Source organism: Artibeus jamaicensis, unplaced genomic scaffold (assembly GCF_021234435.1).
Source record: "Artibeus jamaicensis isolate MK-2021 breed Jamaican fruit bat unplaced genomic scaffold, CSHL_Jam_final scaffold_1964, whole genome shotgun sequence".
Taxonomy (NCBI): Eukaryota; Metazoa; Chordata; class Mammalia; order Chiroptera; family Phyllostomidae; genus Artibeus; species Artibeus jamaicensis.
The window spans coordinates 37,150,381-37,166,538 of NW_026522030.1; the positions used below are offsets into that span (position 1 = coordinate 37,150,381).

At 46.2% G+C, this 16,158-nt stretch overlaps 1 long non-coding RNA gene across 1 annotated transcript; it reads right to left on the reverse strand.

Annotated features, from left to right (window-relative positions):
- Positions 1–1,895: 1,895 nt before the first annotated feature.
- On the reverse strand, positions 1,896–13,513 carry LOC128626069 (uncharacterized). Its single transcript, XR_008389956.1, has 3 exons — positions 13,461–13,513; positions 3,452–3,524; positions 1,896–3,059 (listed from the first exon to the last, which is right to left on the reverse strand). It is a non-coding gene; the product is annotated as an uncharacterized LOC128626069 (long non-coding RNA).
- Between the last annotated feature and the right edge of the window lie 2,645 nt (positions 13,514–16,158).

Genomic DNA, 16,158 nt, shown 5'->3' on the forward strand with positions numbered 1-16,158 from the left:
CAATGGTAATGGAGGCCACATGCAGGAGATTGAGTCTTCTGCATGCATGAGATATAAGCCCTCTCCCCGGTCTGTTGGGGCCATCACACGTTGCGTCCTCACCACTGGATCAATAGCAGTTGCCAAGAGAATGAATTGATTAGTTTAGACTAACCAGGATCTACCCTGAAGCTGAAAATTGTGTCACTTTGATTATCCCTGAGTCATGGTGAGAAAGGAAAAATCCCAAAACTGGTATTTTGTTGAGAAGAAGTAGGGCACGGTTATTAGATAAGATCAAGAATGTCATTATAATCACTACTCGACCATGTGACCCTGACAGATCCCTCTAACTCTTTGAGCCTCAGAGTTCCTGTGTACAAATTGAAGAGGACAGAATGAAGGATATCGACACTCCCTTCCTACTTTAACATACTATGACTTCATTCAGCTCTTTTTTTTTAAATTTTTTTGAATTGATTATGCTGTTACAGTTGTTCTATTCCCCCCTTCATTCCCCTCCACCCTGCCCCCCCATCCCCACCATTACCCCCCTTTAGTTTATGTCCATGTGTCTCAAGTCCTTTAGGTTCTATATTTCCCATACTATTCTTGCCCCCCCCATCTATTTTCTATCTACTGTCTATGCTACTTGTTTTCTGTACCTTCTCCCCCCATCTCCTCCTCCCACTCCCCTGTTGCTAACCCTCCTTGAGATCTTCATTTCTATGTTTCCACTCCTGATCTAGCTGTCCTTTTAGTTTGCTTTCGTTTTAGGTGTGGTTGTTAATAACTGTGAGTTTGTTGTCCTTTCACTGTTCATGTTTCTTTAACTTCTTTTTCTTAGATAAGTCCCTTTAACATTTCATATAATAAGGGCTTGGTGATGATGAACTCCTTGAATTTGGTCTTATCTGAGAAGCACCTTATCTGTCCTTCCGTTCTAAATGAAAGTTTTGCTGGGTAGAGCAATCTTGGTTGTAGGTCTTTGGATTTCATGACTTGGAATATTTCTTTCCAGCCCCTTCTTGCCTGTAAGGTCTCTTTTGAGAAATCTGCTGACAGCCTGATGGGGACTCCTTTGTAGGTGATTGTCCCCTTACCTCTTGCTGCTTCCAGGATTCTTTCCTTCATTTTAATTTTGGCTAATGTAATTATGATATGCCTTGGTGTGTTTCTTCTTGAGTCCAACTTTTTTGGTACTCTCTGGGCTTCTTGGATTTCTTGGAAGTCTATTTCCTTTGCCAGATTGGGGAAATTTTCTTTTATTATTTGTTCAAATAGTTTTTCCACTGGTGGTTGTGTCTTTCCCCCCTTCTGGTACCCCTATAATTCAGATATTGGAGCGTTTAAAGATGTCCTGGAGGTTCCTAAGACTCTCCTCATTTCTTTGAATTCTTGCTCCTTGACTCTTTTCTCTTTGGCCATTATTTGGTTTCTTCTGGTCCACTCCATTGATTTGAGTCCCAGTTTCCTTTTCATCTCTATGGGTTTCCTGTGGAATTCCATTCATTTCCCTTAATTTAGCCTTCATATGTTTCTCTAATTTGTGGCTATAATCAACCAGATCTGTGAGGAAGCTGATGACCAGTGTTTTAAACTGTGCGTCTGAGAGTTTTGCTATTTCTTCGTCACTTAGATTTATCTCTGGGGCTTTGAGTTCTCCCTGTGACATTTTTGGTCTGTTCTGGCCCTTTAAGTGGGAGAAGCGGCGCCTTGGAGTCCCAGGTCACTGGGTTGTGACGCTGTATGTGGGGGCGTGGTCAGAGCGGGGAAATGGCGGCGCCGTCTATCGCCGCCGCCGCCGCCGGTCCAACCGCTCACTCCCTCACTCGCGTGCAATTAGGCAACCACAGTCAACTCGCTGCACCGCCTCCCCACTGACTCCTCCGTAGTCGCTCCCCCGGTGGGTTGCTCGGTCGCTCACTAGGTCCAATCCTGGGTTTGGAACCCGTGCGACTGGATTCGCGCGTCTGGATTCCGCGCCCGGGTCCGACCGAGCCCTCCTTTGTAACTCCTCACCCAACGCCGGTTTCGCCCCTTACCGGTCGGGCTGAAGAATTTGTTGTTAGCGGACTTCCGAAAAGTTCAGTTTTCCGTGTTCTGGTTGTGTTTTCTGATGCTAATATTTAGTTGTCCCTAAACTTGGTTGTGTGAAGAGGCACGGCACATCCACCTAAACCTCCATCTTGGCGGAAGTCCTCCATTCAGCTCTTAATACCAAATAGGAAACCCATATAGATAGCATGGTATGAGAGGGAGAATTACTGATGGTAGTAATTGCTCATGTTGATTCATTTCAAGGTTGCTTCACTCTTAGGGAGAGGTCCTGATAGGGCACGGGTATGTCCTACTTTAAGAAAACCCAAAATCAGATCCACAAAACACATAAACTTAGGTGGGACTACACATACTACAGTTGCTTTACAAAGGAATTTACCACAGTTCTCTCCTCTGTTTTCTATGATATGATGTCTTAAGCTTGAAGAAGTTGCTTTTACAACCTTTTGGTGTTTCTTTGTTTTCTTCTGGCTGAGGAATTCTGCTGTTTCTCCACACTTGAGAGGGCATTACGAGCTGTCTTATACAATAAATATGGAACTAAAGAGACCTTCAAAGAAAGTGTGGGAAAATAAGTTTAACTTGGTGCAGCTCGGTTCAGCATAAATCAATTTATCATTGTATGTTTTAATAGCTTCCCTATCACTCCTGGACTCTGTTAAGGACATTTATGTCCAAACAACAGTCTTCTCTCTTCCCTCTTATATTTGTTCTTCCTTGACGTGCTTTAAAGTCATAAGAATGAGGGAGCAGAACGGCAGTATATCCACTGGTTCCACGGCCAAACCTTCATGTCAAAATCTAGCAGTTTCAAAAAGCGTGAGGATACATCAATCTTACTTAGTTCTGACTCTCAGCACCTCCTTTCCGCATGACAAAATTTTAGTCTCTTTTGCACTGGCTGGTGTGGCTTGGTTGGAGCATCGTCCTGTTCGATCCCTGGTCCAGGAGAGTATGGGAGGCAACCGACTGATGCTTCTCTCTCCCATCGATGTTTCCCTCTCTTCCTTCATCTCTCTCTAAAAAGCAATTAAAGAAAAATGTCGTGTGAAGATTAAAAAAGAAATTAGTCTCTTCTCAGTTCCCTCTTACAGCCTACCTTAAATACCACCCACTTTGTGCATCTCTTGATACCACCCTCTGTGCATACACAGGACAGTTGTGCACCAGGAGCTCTGTCAGTACTGTACCAGCGTCCCTTTGTGACACCCCCTTTTCCCTTCTGCCTCCAGACCGACCCCATGGACCCTGCCTGACCCTGCCAGCTTGGTACAAAGGCTTGCCAGAGTCTGGCAAAGGAAACCACATAACACAGCAGGTAAGATCCCTTCCAGCTCAGAACTCCTCCCCAGGTCATCTTCTCCACCAGGCATGACAACTCCTTAAAACAGGAAACTGTAAAAAACTTAACTAATGTGTTCTTCAGTGTCCCCAGGGATAAAGAACTCCTCTTCTTCTAGCAAAGCAGAGAAGGACTTCTCCCCCTGTAGAGAAGGGAGTCAATCCATAAGACAATGGGAATATGAGTTTGGAAATGGAGGCATTTACTTTTTTTAAAATCATTATTTGTTTATCTTTAGAGGGGAAGGGAAGGAGAGAGGGAGAGAAATATCAATGTATGGTTGCCTCTTGTGCGTCCCCTGCTGGGAACTCACCTGCAACCCAGGCATGTGCCCTGACTGGGAATCTAACCACAATCCTTTAGTTTGCAGGCCCACGCTCAATCCACTGAGCTACACCAGCCAAGGCAAGACATTTACTTTAAAAAAAAAAAATTGATTTTAAACAGGTTCCTGCTTCTGTACAGTTTTAGAGTTCACAAAATCACAATCCATGGGTCTAGTTCTCAAATACATGTTTTGGCACTTGGTGTTCTTAAAACTGAGAAATTCTGCATACAAATCCGAACATATGTCTTCTTTAAAAAAAAAAAAAAAGTTCTGGTAACGTTAGGGGCAGATTCATTTGGCAACAATCAGCCAGACCTGGGTCAGTGTTACCACCTTGAGCTAGAACTCCTGGCTCACCCCCGCCTGCTCCTCCTTTTTACCCTCGACCCTGCCCTCTCTTCTCCTCCCTCGTGTGTTGCCAGAGCCCATCCCCACTCCCAAGCAGGTGTGTGAGGCTGCAACTCCTGGTTTACAAAGCACTCGGGGATCCCCAGCACCCCTGCTACACAATCTCACTTAGGCTTCACAGCCATCCTGTGCAACGAGCAGTCCCACTCACAATAAAAAGCAAACAAAGGATTTTTCCTAATTTCTTCATTATGAAGTCATATTGTGCGACATACAGCAGAAAGTAAATTCCAGGCAATGATAAACTGTTCAAACAGCCTGGATTTAGCCTCCCCCCCCCCCCCCCCCGGACCTGCTCAGATTATACAATAGCATATTATAAATACCCAGGAAAATCCTGATGTGAAGGTGCAACCCCACCCTCATAATTTAGAGTCTCTGGGGGTGGACTCCAGGCACTAACAGGTTTGTTTTGTTGTTTTTTGTTTTTAATTTTATTTATTAATTTTTAGAGAGAGGGGACAGGAAGGAGATAGAGAGGGAGAGAAACATCAATGTGTGGTCGCCTCTCGTGTGTCCCCCACTGGAGACCTGGCCTGCAACCCAGGTATGTGCCCTGACTGGGAATAGAACCGGCAACCCTTTGCTTCACAGGCCCACGCTCAATCCACTGAGCTACACCAGCCAGGGCAGGCACCAACAGTTTTAAGATCCCCGGGTGATTCTAACGTGCCCCCAAGACTGAGAACCACTTTTGTGGAGAACCACTGCCCTGAAACCACTGGCTACCCAACCTCGGTGAGGGGAAGGAGGTGGGTTAGACACTTCCCAACTCCTGACTATAAGAAAAGTAAAACTGTTACCAGATCTTTGGGGGGAGGTGTTGTTCTGTCTCAGAGAATAATAATAGGGACTAGCTGACTGTATTACTGACAAGTTCTAATTAAATCTATTCTCTTATAAGATCTCTCATTACCCACCCATCTCACATGCAGACCAGTGGCTGGCTAGTCTTACCTCTCAAAGTGCCTCTAACAGGAGCTGTTTATAGGGCTCTTTAGCAGAAGGTCGCTGAAATTATTTTATTATATTTTACTACAGAGGAATTTAGCTAATAGGGGCCAGAGAGGACACCCCAAACGTTCCCAATATTCACCAGGCAGAAGCACTTAAGCAAAGAGGGACACCTTCTGCTGGAGAATCTCCGGCGTGGGGCTGAGCCAAGGGTGTGCACATGTGTGACCTTCTCCAGAGACTAAATGTAGGCGCAGGAAGTCAGCTCAGGCAGCCTGGGGACATTTAAGGTAAAGCAGTGGTTTAGTTCAAGGCATAAGCTGTTCTGGTAAAATCATTTTCAAATGTTCCCCCATCCTCTGATTTTGGGGACTGACATTCCAAGAATCAGAAGCTAAACTTTGGAAGAAAAAAAACATTCCTACCACTAGCTCAGGAATACTTGACCATTCCTTAATGCAGAGGTGGGAATGATTACTGTATTGTTCTCTATTTGTTCAATTATAGCTCTAAATAATGTCGAGGGTGAAAAGCATTGTGAATCACCAGAAGTATTTATTTTAAGCAGCTACTGGCTCAGAGCTGTGCAAGATGACTAAAAAGGTTTGGTCTATAATTTCTAGTTGGTACTTATGAAATATACCCGTTATTCAGTGAAAGCTACTCTAAGTTTTCCTTTCTGTGTAGTCACCTTATTACCACCAGCAACTGATGAGCCCCCTTTAGATTTATAAACACATTACGGTAACTCTTGTTCAATATGAAGAGCCTATCTCATTCTGAGATATGCCCAGTATATTGAATGATAGAGGATCATCTCTGTCATTGGCAGAGAGGCAAAACCAACTATTTGCGTAAAGCAGCCAACGGAAGCCAGCCCAGAAGCTCCAGATTTACAATGAACAGTTGGAGGCTATCAGCACCAAGCAGGGCACTGTGGGAAAGACTTGATGCAGGAAAAAAGTCAGTGTTTGTGTATGACCAGAGTCATGTTAGACCCACTGGCTGACTCTAACCTGACCTTCTCCCCAGCCTGGTGTGGGATGGGAATCAGCCTGGGCCAGTTAGGAAAACAGTTTCAGGTCAGCAGCCAGCAAGCTGTCCTTGGAGGTGTTGTTATTCACTGGCAGAGAATCATGTTATTCACTTGCAAGAATCATGGATTTAGAAGGAACCACTGCAACAGAACTCTTTTAGCTACAGAATCTCAACAGAAATCAACCTAAACCAAAAAAGAATTTATTGACTTCAAGGCGCAGTCATGGCTGGATCTAAGCGCTTAAAAGATGTTCTACAGAATCAGTTGCTTTCCGCCCCTCAACTCTGATTTCCTCCACATTGGCTTTATCGGCAGACAGGCCTTCTCCAAGGGGTGGCAATAATAACTGCCAGCAGCTCCTGGCTCACTTTTTACCACTTAGCCTCCTGGGTTCTAATAAGAACTCGGGGCTGACTTCCACTGGCCTAACTAGACTCACATACCCATCTGTGAACCAAGGCAGTTCTCTCAGTGGCCAGGCCTCTGTCACATGCCCAGTCCTCGCTCGAGGGGCGGTCATCATGCTCATACAACATGGGCTAAGACTTTGGGGAATGCCCAAGAGAAAACCGAAATATTTTTCTCAAAGGTGAATGGAAGTTGAGTGTCAAAACCAACAGCTCTCCTACACTGATTGTGCTGGGCCTATTTGTGGATCCTGAAACCATGACACGTCTTCTTATGCTCAGTGTCCTTAAATTTTCTGTGTCTGAAACTGAACAGGCAATTTGATAAATAGTTTGAAAAGGAATGAATCTGGTTAAGGGTTAGCATGGACCACTTCAATATTCTACAGTATTTAGTGATATTCCTAAATGCATGGTACAAAAGCAAAGATGCAAAGGTAAAAGAGGTCAGGGGGAGCCGTAAGAACAGAAGCAAGTGCTGAACAGGCTCTTGAAGGATGGGTAGGCATAGAAGGGGAGCAGAAGGGGTACACTGCAGGCATAGACACAACCTGGGCACAGGCATGTAGATCAGGGATGGAGAGAAAAGTTGCCCGCTGAAGCTCCATGTGGGGAAAGTGGGAAAGGCGTGGGAAAGATAGGTTGGGGCCAGTGTTGAGTGTGGGATGGCCATCTGAGGAGCAGACACGGAGAGGAGTGGAAAGGGTGAGTTGGCACTGAAGGGGGAGAGGAAGAGTTCAGTTTGGGACAGGATGAGCTGGCAGCCTGAAGTCGGAGAGTGGCGATGACAGTGCTGCTTTGGAAGGATAAGCCTGGTGGAGATGTGGAGGGTGGACGGGTTGCCGGGATGAAGACGGAAGCGGGGAGTTAGTCCAGACGCTGTTGCCAGGTAAAGGGGATGAGGCCCTTCAGACAGCATTTTTCAACCTGGTCTCAAAAGCCTACCCATCAACCTGTCCTGCCCCCTTCCTCATTCTTTCTCTCTCCTGCTTCTTTTCCTGCCTCCACTTCCTGAATGCATGTCACATATTTCACTATAGTTAAGCAACTTTTTTTAAATGCACAGAGGATCCCAGAGAAAAGGAAGAAAGAGTACCATAAGAAAAGACCAAGCCTTGCTAAGAGACACACGAGGGACCGGTGGGGACAACACAGAGGCCCAGGGAGACCAAAGAAGGTACAGCTTATTGTCCCTACTCTGCACGTTGACATTGAATCTCAGCTTCACCATTTACTGACTGGATGATCATGGGCAAGTTATCGCTCTTGGCTTCAGCATTTCTCATCTGTAAAATGGAGGGAATAATCACACTTCCCTCGGAGGCTTATTGTAAGAATTTAATTATGCTAATAATGTGCGCAAAGTGCCTGATTCAGTAATGCTGCTGTTGTTCTTGTTGTTGTTGGTATTAAGTATTATTAGCATCTAGGACCAACATAAGCGACCCTGCTGGTGGAACTCCCTTCTGCCTCCTCCCAAAGCTAAAAATCCCTGTATGGAAGAAAAGGCTTTGGAGACAGAGTTCAGCAGTTCTCCACTGGTCCTTAGTCTGGGAAGACACTAACGAACTCTGTTCTCCCATGAAAGATGCCAACCACAAGGAGAATGGACCTCCAGAAACCACAGCCCCTTAGTGTCTTTCACTGCAGGGAGCCACATATTAGTGGTTGTGAGATCAGCTGACTGGGACCCAAATAGCATTTTTAAATCAAATAAAACAAAATGGAAAATAGCATTAATTGCGGAAGATACAGGTAGATGTTGTTTCATAAAATCTTCTGTTTTAGTGACTAATAGTAGTTATATATGTATATGTAAAATGTATTTCACCATGGCTCGTGGTCAACCATCAGAAAAGTGTGAGAAACAGTGCCTTAGGGGACACACAGGGGGACGTTACCTATGCTCCTTACTTCTCACAGACACCACACAGGGTACCCTCAGGCAAGTCATGGTCTGTACTAAAGAGTCAGACTCAGAAGGGGACGACTAGGTTTAACTAATGGAGCCCCATATTATTAGGGATTTATATAATTTCTGGGGTGCTCTTCCTCTGGTGTTCACTCATGTAAGCACCCCTCAAGATCTAAACTGGCCCTCTTTTTTTCCAAAGACCTATAAATGACACGCATAGCTCCCTTTCTAGGTGATGACATGTACTCCCAAAGCTTTTATTGGTTCCATCATGTGGCTAAATACTTAATCATTTCTTTAGCTATTAACTCCAAATATGTATTTGCATATGATGGCCGGAATTCTCTCCATAAATGTCCTATTGACCCATCAAGGTCAATCTGACTAAAACTCAACTCATCATCTTCCCTTTATTAAAAGAAAGGCACAAAGTCCTTTTCCCTGTGTTTCCTCTCTTGGCCCCTGTCTTAGTCCATTCAAGCTGCTATCAGAAAATATCACAGATTAAGTAGTTTATAAACAATACAAAATATTTTTCACTATTCTGGACCCTGGAAGTGCAAGATCATGGCAGGGGCATGGTTTGGGGAAGGCCCTCTTCCAGCCTCACGTGGCATCTCTCTGGAGCCTCTTTTATAAGGCACTAACCTCATCCATGAGGGGTTCACCCTGTGACTTAAGTACCTCCCAAAGGTCCCATCTCCTACTACCATTATCTTTGGTGGTTAGGATTTCAATATACGAATTTTGAGAGGATGCACGCAGACTATAGCAGTCCTCTCTCTTCTCTATAACCCCGATGAGAAAGCTCAGTAATCCTCAAGTCTTCTTTCTCCCTCTATCGTCACCAAGCCCCACCATTTCTGCCTCCCCAGTGTTCCGTCCATCCAACCTACTCTGCCCTCCCACTCCCATGGTTCAGACGATTTGTGTAGTCCGTAGTCTTCTTACTGATCCCTATGTCTTCAGTCTGTTTGAAGTCAGTCAGTCTCTCACTTGTCTCATGGATCCTTCCCATGGCCATCAGCTAACTCACAAAAACACAGGTTGAATCATGTCACTCACTCATATCATTGTGTTTCTTAAAAACATGCAATAATTCCCCAAGAACAACCCAATAAAATACAAGTGTCTAAGCATGGGATTTAAGGCCCAAGCCAGGAATGATAAATGGTTTTATCTCAGCTGCCAACCCAAGCTGATTGATCAGTGGTAGCATTTCTGGGAGTTGTTTTGAGAAGGATTTTGAGGCTTCATACAAAATTCGCAAGAAAGGTTAATGGTGGGCACCAAGGGGGGACACAGACACCCCTGATCTAGGCTCAATTTCTTTTTTGCTTCTTCTTACACACTCTCGCATCAGCTGCTCGGTCACAAGAACTATTCATTACCCATACACAATTTTATTAACCACAAAGTTTACCTATTTTCATGATTTCTCTATCTTGCTGTCTAAACTGCCCTTGTCTCAACTTCTACCTTGTAGAATCCTCATCTTGTTCCTGTAATCCTCTGCTTTCACAGTTTATTACTTGTACCTTCATTAAACATGCATCACCCTCCTTTGTATTATAAATATTATATATGTATAAATGTATTATACGTGTATATGTGTGAACATGCATATGTGCATGTGTGTATGTGTGTGTGTGTGTGTTTATCTCTGCTCCTCCCACTGGGAAATATGTAAACTCTTTGAAAGCAGTGAACATATCTTATTCTTCTCCTGGTCCCTAGATCCAATAATGTAAATATAGTAAGTATTCAATAGAAGTTTATAGAATAAATGAACTAATTAACCAATATCCTGATGACATGTTGACTTGGAAAGAAAAGGTCATAGGGCATGTCCAGGAACTGGAATCATCTCAGAAGTAAAGACACTCTTGTAGGAATCTCCCATTTGCCAGTAGTGAGCAAGACCTACAAGATATCACCCCCCTAAAACTAGGAGGTAGCTGCTGGAGCTATGAATTCAAGAGAAGAGTCTCTTTCATTGGCACTGCAGTATGGCACTCAGCACTTACAAATGCCTCTGTAGGCATGCAAGCTTCATGCCCCTTTCACCGAAGAGCTTTAGAAGACAGGACTTGCCCCATACCATATGTGCTCCCCCAAGTAAGAGTCTAGAGCCCAGGGCTCATGCAAAGTTCTGCTCTTCTGCTTCCCCAGTGGGTTTTTGCTAATTTTTAGTATAAAGAAAAGACTTCACTGCTATTAAAAATACTAAGTTGGAAAACTTCCACTGCTTAACCTATAGAGGCCTCACCCTTAGATCCTCCAAGCACACCCCTAAACCACTCATGTGTTCCCCCGAACTGGAGACTCAGCCGTAAAACTAGGTAAAGATTGTTTTAGAAGAGAAATTTCAAACCACCTTACTAAGCATCGGCAGGTTCTCAAGTTTCTGACTTATATGGCAGCCAAGTGATACAGGGTGTAGCCAAGAAGGGGGCCCCCCAAAAAGGGATTTGGAATGGTGTCCAGAACTCAAGGTGTATAGGAATTATTGGAGAGACATATAAGATGTCCTCACCCCTCCCCCACAGGGGCGAGTTGGGGGCAGGGACACATGGAACAGGAACATGCAGGGCTGTTTTGTACAGCCACAGCCTTACAGCTAATCCATGGCATGCCATTTAACATATCTATAGCCTTTGGCAGGTCACTTGGATATGTTAAATGGCTGTGGTCAGGCTTGGAGCCAGGGGGATGAAAGTCACTTCCCCCCAAGATGTAACTGGGGGGCAGGTCCCCTGAGTTACACCACCTGTGTGGGAGCTTGGAGAAGATTGGCTCCGGGACATCGGGCCATACCTGCCCAGACTCACAATGGCAGCTCAGTAAACTTGGAATAATACAGGAATGCTGGCAGGTGTAACTGATCGTGGAAGGAGTCGGAAATAGGGGTACAGAGGAAGATTGGTGCGGGGATTTAAACCCAGACACAGCAGCCATTGAGGGGGAACCACATGGTTTTGGCAGAGTGAGAGCCCCTTCTTAGCCAGGTGAAGAGGAGTACTACGAGGCTTTGCCAGAGTGGGGACTCCCGCAGCTGGGGGTTGAGAGAATCACCATGCAGCTGTAGCAGAGAATTGCCACTGGGCTTTGCCAGAGTGACGACCCTACCCTCTCCGCAGCTCTGGTAAACGAAAGAAGAGACTTTGCCTGGAAGAAGGGTGAAAGAACTCTTTGCCAGTAGAGCATGAGAAGGTGCCACATGGCTTTGGAGTACTTAGAGATCCTGCCTGGATGGCGACTTACCAGATGGTGCCAGTGGCCTGAAACACGGACTTGTGCTTCTTTTCCTGAGATACGGTACCCCGAACTAAGGCAGGGAGAGAAGGAAGGACTGTGGGCATCTCCTTTATCCTAAAGGACTTTGCTATTTTAATGGGGGACATTGGGTCACTACTTAAGGTCTGTATAGCTTTAAATAAACCTTTCCTTTTCACAAATCTCTGGCATTGAGAGATGTCTTTCCTCTGGCAGTGGACAGACAAGCCCAGTAGGTGGTCCAGATGGTATTAGTGTACTATGCTTAGGGGTGGGGTGCCCTGTTGTTCTGTAACAGTTCTTGGCATCCCTGGGTGGGCCAAATACCCCCCCCCCCCTTGGACCTCTGTTCTGTAACACAAGGATCCAATAGCCTTGGTATTAATTATCTTGGATCATAGAGCGAATTAGGGGACGCTATTTGTAATATCATGATAGCCTGAACAAGTGAGAGAGGAGTCACAGGCACTGGGGGCCCTTTCTTTTCCCTTGCAGGAAAACAGCTTTGTTGTCATTGTTCTTTGAATGCCCAAAGGGAACGAAAAATCTGGGGAAAGGTGGTGACAGACTTGTTCATTTCCAAGTCCAGACTTAGAAAAAGGACATCACAGCCACTCTGTTCTTCCGAGAACTGTAATGCATGGGATTTTAAATTTCAAGCAGTAAAAAGCAAATGACCTGGGCCAAAATCAGAGAGAACAACTCTATTTCAACGATTTGAGGGTTATCTTCCCTGTGTTTTCTCCTCTGTGTCTGTATAGTTCCTCAAACAAAGTGGGTTGGAAAAGTTCAAGCTCAGTTCACAGAAGAGAACATTCTGTACTCTGCACAACAGACTGGGCTGCTGTCTGAAACGAAATCAACAGCATGATCTCAGCAGCGGCTGCTCCCGTGGCGGCTGCCGCTGCTGCCGCCGCTGCTGCGGGCGGTGGTGGCAGGCACTGCGCGGCCAACCCACGGCCCAGGCATTTGAACAGATGGGTGGTGAAAGGCGCCCTATAGACAGGACAGGCACTGAAGGTCCAGCCATGTGCGCATGCGACACGCGCACACACGCAGGCAAAAGGCCACAGAAATGACTTGTCCGATTGTTATTTCTCCCCGGAGGGTCCAGGAAGTTGTGTGGGTATTTCTCTTTGGAGAGTAATTACAAGTGAAGCATGTCCAAGAAAACAACCCCCTGCGTATGCACTTGTACCCTGGCGTTGATTGGCGTCGTTCCATCTATTTGGATGCAACTGTAACCAAATAACAGCATTGACGCTGAATAAGCCTCTGCTTCCCTTAGAAGGGAGGGAGGCAGGGAAGGAAAAGAGAGACAAGTCCATTGTTGCACTTCCCTCCCCCACCCCCTAAGCTTTTCGGGTTTCTTCTGGATCCCTGGCTCTTTCTTCTTTTGTCTAGAATTTAGCATACGATTCAATAAATATTTACTGGGTGCATATTTTGTGGCAGGGAATGTCCATAGAATAATACCTGTAGCAAGGTTTCTCTAGTGAAGTGAAAACCCGGCCTTGAAGCCAGTCAGAAGGGAATGGAAAAAGGGAAGCTGTGTGTGGCCACACTGGAAGGTGGGAGAGGAGGGGCCGTTTGAGACTGAGGTACAAGAAGGCCTCGGACACGGGTGGGTGTTCTTAGGTACGACAAAGCCCACATCGTGGGGAGTGGGGGTTGCTTCCCCAGTGTGCTCTCCAGGCTGAATTCAAAGCTATTTGCCAGAGGAAGAAATGACCAAAAGAATGCATAAGTACCTGCAGCAGGGGAGTGGAATTGGCGCTCAGCGTCTCCTTTAAAGTCACCCTTTCCTGCTGCTGTTCCAGGATGGGGGGTGGGGCGCGAGGGCGGGGGAGGGGGGTGTTGTGTGGAGAAAGGGGAAGTGGAGGAGCCGGGCCTTCAGTTATGCAAAGAGCTTTGAATCCCAGTTGTCCCGTGTGGCCTCAGGTGAGATCCTCAGACTTTGTGCCTCCAAGCCCTCAGCTATTAACTGGGGAAATACCTATTTTGTAGAACTATTGACTCTTGTGGGATTTAAGGAAATAATGTGTGCCTTTGCTTATCATAGACTAGGTATATCTTTAACAAATAATAATCATTGTTCTTATGAATGTAAGTACTATTCAGAGAAAGCTGTTAACTGGGGTGTCAGTTAAGAATGTCTTCCAGCGTGCCCTCTCAGATGTGTTCTTGCCCACATATTTTTACAATTTATTGACAATGAATATCTATTGAGCATCTGCACTTGGCACTGGGCTCCATGCAAAGCACAGCACCAGGCACTAGGGCAACAAAAGCTTTGTCTTGAAGAAGCTTCCTCACCTTTCCAGGGAGGGCAGGGAACAGAAGGCAGTGGCAGAGGCCCGGGGCTTGACCGGTGCATCACCTCTGTGGCTGCTACAAGCCATCCCACAGAGAAAGAAGGTGCCGGGGAGCAGGGATTGATCGGGAACGGCCCTGATGCAAGGCTTTTCTGGGGCTGCTCTTGCAGAATGGAAACACCCCTTCTCACCTCAGGACTGGAGCTCCTGCCAGGACTTTGAAAAACAAGTTACACAAGTACCTTTGGGGTGGCCGGACAGGCCGCAACACGGCTGCTGCGGCTCCCCGGAGGGGGCGGGGTGGCCCCAAGGGCTCAGGGACAATACGTAAATCTGTGAACACAAGCCTCCCTGGACCAGGAGTCCAAAAAAAAACACAAGCCCTCCGGCAACACACCAAGCCTCAGCCTGTGTAGTCAGTCTTTGAAGATTTATCTTGCTGTCTAAACTGCTCTTGTCTCAACTTCTACTTAACTTCCCTGCTACCCTCACTGATACAATCACAGGATTCACAGAGGGATCGCCTGCTATGGGAGCCAGGCCCCACGCCAAGGCGGGGCTTCCTCAGAACTGGTAACCATGACATCTTAAATTTTTTTCTTCCCTAGAGTAATCACTTCCCTGACTACACCTACCTCATTGTTTAAAATTTTAGCAGCAGACCACCATCTCAAAAGCATGCCTCCTCCCCCAACTGGACCAGCTTTGCCAGGGGCTACTACTAATCCAGCCATTTGCAGGGGGACTTTCTCAGAAGGGCAGAGTGTGCATGTAGCAGGAAAAGCAAAACCCTAAGGACCTGAGGTAGACCAAGCTAAATAGAAATAAATCCAGGAACTAGGCACGTAACCAAGGGCTCAGAGGAAGTAAATGAAGAGAAGTAGTTCCCAGAGAATTACACAAGGGTTCCTACAAACCCACAGGACTGATGGGAAGAAAGTCTAAGAGAATGGTGTTGACTGACCATTTAGTGTGTGCTGGTGCTTTACATACATTTTCTCATTTAATCCCAACAGTAATCCTGTGTAGTAGGTACCGATATTATTCCAGCCGCAGAGAGCTTAAATAACTGGCCGGAAGTCCTGCACCCAAATACATGGCAGACAGAGCTTGCACTTGAACCCAGGTTTATCCAGCTTGAGGGTCCAGCTTGAGGGTCCGCTGTTCTATGTTCCCTGGGGGACAGAAAGGTGAGTTGTGTTCGAGTGCTGCCCCCAAGGAGCCTACCATCCATCTGGAAAGGACAGGTTGTGCTGCAATTGATACAGGGTGCAGCCAGGGGGGGGCCCCCCCAAAAAAAGATTTGGAATGGTATGCAGAATTCAAAGTGTATAGGAATATTGGAGAGACATATAAGATGTCCTCGCCACCCCCCCCAACAAGGGCTAAGGGACGAATGGAGCAGGGCCATTGAGAGCTGTTTTGCATAGCAACAGTTTTGCAGCTAACCTCTGGAATGATTATTTAACATATCTATAACTCTTAACTGGTTTCATAGATATGTTAAATAGCAGTGGCCAAATTTGGAGCCAGGAAGAAGGTAGTAGCTTGGGACTCAGAAGGGAACTAGGGGCTGCACTCCTGAGTGGGGAGCACCAGTGTGAGAGCTTGGAAAAGATGGGCTCCGGGACATGAGGGGATAACTGCCCAGGTGAAAGGGAAAACCACGCAGCTTTGCCAGAATGGAGATCCCTGCAGCCAGGTGAAGAAGAAAGCCACATGCTTTTGGTGGAGAGCGGACTCCTGCAGCTTTGGTAGAAGAGGCCCACACGGCTTTGGGGTGCCCCCTTTGGCCAAGTGGCCTGGAAGGCAAGAGAGACTTTGACTGGAACTGGGTACAAAGAACTCTTGCCAGTGGACCATGAGAGGCTACCACAGTACTTTGGATTAACTAGAGAGAGAGATCCTGCCTGCATGGTGACACAGCTGACGGTGCCAGCGGCCTGCAACACAGACGTGTGCTCTTTTCCTGATTTACGGTACCCGGAGTTGGGACAGTGGGAGAAGGGAGCTGTGTGGGTATAGGAGTATACCCTAAAGGACTCTGATATTTTAGTGGAGGCGTTAAGCCTGAATAGCATTAAATAAACATTTTGTTTCCTTTTCACAAATCTCTGGCATTGAGAGATGTCCT